The sequence below is a fragment of the Echinops telfairi genome, unplaced genomic scaffold (genome assembly GCF_000313985.2).
Source record: "Echinops telfairi isolate 266 unplaced genomic scaffold, ASM31398v2 ScPeMD7_60;HRSCAF=208, whole genome shotgun sequence".
Taxonomy (NCBI): Eukaryota; Metazoa; Chordata; class Mammalia; order Afrosoricida; family Tenrecidae; genus Echinops; species Echinops telfairi.
This window is the reverse complement of record NW_022103958.1, coordinates 41,625,450-41,630,077: the sequence shown is the minus strand read 5'-3', so window position 1 is coordinate 41,630,077 and position 4,628 is coordinate 41,625,450.

The following is a 4,628-nucleotide window of genomic DNA, read 5'->3' as shown; positions in this document are numbered from 1 at the left end:
TGAGCCCTCCAGTACACAGAGTAATTCAGCTCTCTGTCGAGACTGGTCAAGGTCCTCAAGATGCTGACCTGAACAAAGAGCTCCCCAATTGACAGATACCTCGCCCCCTACTCCACAGAACATTGTGGAAACTGGTCATTTCTGGTGTATTCTCTTACTTCTGCTCACATCCATACAGCATGACATAGGGGACAGTTATTAGGGAGAAAAGAATGAATTCTATCCATATGTAGCAACATGAACCAATATGTACCATGATCTATCATCAAGAGAAAAAGACAGTCGCAGAGTAATATATAAAATGTGATACCTGTGTATCCACATTCTTTCAAGATATCAGATGGTTAGTTACCAATAGAAAGTAAATGAGATGGGGGAAAGGAGGGAGGGGTGGATTGCCTTTTTATCCCATATAACTGATGTCTGAATTTCTTTCTTTCTTTCTTTCTTTCTTTCTTTCTTTCTTTCTTTCTTTCTTTCTTTCTTTTAACAATGAGAAGGTATTCATCGTGTAATTAGAAAAAAAGGAAGGTGTAGGATTGGACCATGAGGGAGACAAGCCAAAGACTGCCTAGGTTGCCCCGCTGCCCCAGATTTCCACTGGCCTGGTTTGCCTCGAGCCAGCTGCCCATCCCCGAGCCTCCTCAACAAGCAAGAGAGAGGGAACAAAGGTGTGTCCCTCCTGTCCAAAGCGCTGCTTGGAGAGCTGGGCTGAATGCTCGGGTACTGCTGGGGAACAACTCTCTCTCCCCTGATTCCGTGCCTACACACTTTGTACCACAGTCATCCAGGGCCTTAAACCCCCTCCCTGAAAGGGCCCTCTTCCTCCAAGTGGAGCTGTGGCAGCAACCTTGGGATTCCCCAGGGCCATGACCTTCTCTTCCACCAGGAGAGGTGAGGGGATTCGGAGCTGTGGCCCTCACTCTCCTCAGCAGGGTTCTCCAGACTGGCCAAATCAGTCAGGAAATCGGAATGAAAATGGGCCACTCCCAGGCTCCGTTCTCTCCCGTCCACCCTCACTCAGGTCCTTCTCCTTCTGCCCACCACGACGCAGTCAGAGGGAATGAAAGAGAAGACGAAAACAGGCTGAGGTGTTTAACCACTTTCATGAACCTGAGCAAGGAAGACTTGAATGGCCTCCTGGGTTAGATGGAAAAGGTGTTTTCCTCACAAGGGGAAAAAAAAGCCTGGTAAATGATTTCTGGTTGATAACAGAAGGCCTCAGTTCTTTGTCACACGTGTGTCTCCTTACGGGTGCTTCCGTGTCCTTGCAACACGGCAGCTAGCTTCTCCCAGAACCAGAAACACAAGTGATGTAGACATCAAGCCAGGTCCCCAAAAAGCAGTCTCAGAAACCACACCATCACCCCCACCATATTTTATTAGTTAGAGCAGCGGTTCTCAACCTGTGGGTCGTGACCCCCTGGGGGTCGAACGACCCTTTCATAGGGGTCACCCGATTCATAGATTCAAAACAGTAGCAAAATGAAAGTGATGAAGTGCCCTGTTTCCCCCAAAGTAAGACATCCCCCGAAAATGAGACCTACTTACAGTTTTGCCTCTCGATGAAATATAAGGCATCCCCCTGAAAATAAGACCTCCCCGAAAATAGTTCGACTCTGGACCGTAGCAGCGGACGCTGCCACGCAGCTCACTGTTGGTCACAGTGCAGCCAGAGCAGACAGGAAGTGCAAGGTCCCTTTTAACAAAACAATAAACAATAAATGTGTACTGTATTCTTCATCATGGAAAAATAAGACATTCCTGAAAATAAGACCTAGCGCCTCTTTGGGAGCAAAAATTAATATAAGACACTGTCTTATTTTCGGGGAAACAGGGTAGCAATGAAAATAATGTAATGATTGGGGTCACCACCACATGAGGAACTGTACGAAAGGGACGTGGCGTGAGGCAGGTAGAGAACACCTGCGCTGGAGGCGAGTCACCGGGCCTTGTACAGACCCAAAGAGTCACATTGGAAGGACACTGGCAGGAATCTTAAGCACAAAAGAGAGGTGGGGACAGGCTCCAGCAAAGAGGCAGGTGAAGGGCAGGACCCAACACAGTTCCTTCTCCGTAGAAGAGCCCGGGCTATTGGCATAGTGAAACAGTGGGGGAAGACAGCATGTGCACACAACACCCACAGTGACGGAATAGACGCTCGAGTTCGGGTAGTGAGATTGTGGTGCACGGCGGCCACGGTACACACGGCCGGGTGGCTTCCTGAGAGGATACTGGCTCTGGCCTTCCAGACCCCCGTTAGAGTTGGAAATTGGAGAGGGTAGCACCCACAGCATAGCTCATTTCTTCACAATCTTCTGCCCATTTCCACTCCTCCTGGACCCCCCAACTTCCACTCTCTTTTGTCCTCACTACAATCAGTAAGCAACCTTACTTTGGGGTGCCACGGAGGTGGAAACCCTTCCATTGTTAACAATCCATTACAGCGAGTTCCACACCAACTAGTGAAAAAGGCCCTCTCCAGTGGCTTCCAGCCTACCTCACCGAGCCTGGCCACACATTCACATGCCGAGCTGTCAACCAAGTGGAAGCGGTACTAGATTAATGGAAGAGATAAGTGTGGGAATGCTGGAAAGTTTATAAATCCAGCCTTGTCCGGAACCCAGCTTTGTTAGGCTGGAGTTTGTGTGCAGTTTCTGAGCTGAGACGCTCACCTTGCACTGGCCCACGGGGCGGAAGCACTAACTCAGGCTACAGTTTTAGATGCTCCTATCTCCCAGCATTAATGCATCAACGCCAAATGCCCATCTCCATGGGCGTGCACTTCCCCAAACCACCACCACCCACAGTCACTGCCCCAGACACTCGGAGAGGGCCGTCCCACCCTCACTTGATAAATATTTATAACTTAGGAGACAACAGGCTACAGAGCACACACAGCCATGGATCCCACCCACAATGGGACTCGCCTGCCAACAGCTTGGATTGTAAACCTCTTAGAGAGCAGGGCAAGGCGCCCTGGGAAGAGGCGATAAACATGTGTGGCTTGAGTCCTTAACTGGCAGAGTCTGGACACTAGACTGCCTCTGGGTTTCTGCAGAGCCCAAGAGCCCAGACCTCCGGGGGGTGGTGCACGCTCAGTGGAAGACAAGCCCTAGGACAACATAGATTTGACTTTGGAAAAGAGGCATTTTTCCTTTGGGGGGGGTCTGTTTTGCATATTAGTGAAGGAACAGTGTCCAGATATCCCCCCAAAGGCCTCTTCTTGTTGTTTCTTGATGTTTTTCCTAGACCCCTGGATCCCTTTGAGAATGTGATTAAAGCTCAGGTGCTCTCCCAAGAAAAAACGCAGACACATGCATGGAGCGAAGTGCAGGCAGTACCATTAGAGACTGAAAGAGGAGTTAGACCCAGCCCTAAGTCCAGGAGCTGACAGGTGTGCAAAGGAAGTTTAAAAATGCACACAGATATATAGAAGAAAATGTGATCAGAGCTCTGAAGGATTGTTGAGCTGAAGTATTTAGAGAATTGAAGGGGAGTGAGATCAAGGCCAATAGTGGAGAGGACAGGAAGAAACCAGTGCTAAGTGCTATTCAAGTGTACTTGGGATGTCCTTGAGAACCTCAGCTCCCTGGCATACAGTGAAACAGGCTTGGATTTCTGAAGCCCTTGGACAGGGGTATAGTATTAACAGTAGTATCCATGTTGGTTCCCTGAGGTGACCTAATGTCTCATGTCCACCCTACTCCCCGTCCAAAACTCTGGTTTACTGACACACTATTCCCCATATGAAATCCAAGCATGGAGCAGTATGAAGAAGACATGAGAATGACTCCCAGGTTGACCAGAGCCCACGCATTGCCTCTGTCCAGCGCCTGCGCCCCTGTCCATCTCCACCATGGCCAAGAGAAAGGCTGCAGAGGTGTGGAGGGAGATAAGGCCAAGGTGAAAGAAGGACCACAAAGGAGATGCTAAAGCTTATTACTAAACTTGTTCGCCCAAAGTCAGCGCCTAAGCCTAAAAAGGCCCCTGCCCAGGAGGGAGAGAAGGTCCCCGACGGGAAAAGGGGCAATCTGGCGCTGGCAAGGATGGGAGCAGCCCTGCAGACAATGGAAATGCCAACACAGATGAGTTCAGAAAGCTGAAGTTCTGGAAATCCCAAGTGAAGTGTGTACGTTTTTATAACTGTGTACTTCTGGGGACTGTACAGTTTGAAATACTATTTTTTATCAAGTTTTATAAAAACGCAGAATTTTTTTTTTTGTTTTTGTTAAGCTATGTTAGCACACAGAACACTGCACTGTGGTTTTGGGAGGAAGACTGATGTTATTAATAGGGTCCCAAGCTGGACTGCTGGGAGGCAACACCATACCCTTCAGTTTTGAGAGACTCCCTGTAGGTTCCCAGGAAGAGGGAGTCCCTGGCATTGACACATATTAGCCACCTCGGCATAAACTCCTTATGATATTTGCTTTTACATCCTCATACCCTCTTCTTCCTCTCTGCCTTCAGGATAAACTTGACTCCCATAAACCCAGACACCTGTTGGGGCGTGAACTCAACAAATTGGTTATTAGTAGATGAAGCAGTCTGGACTTGGCAGTGAGACCATTATAATGGCATTCCTCAGAAAAGGAGTGATTGCCTTTGAGATTGGTAACTCTGCC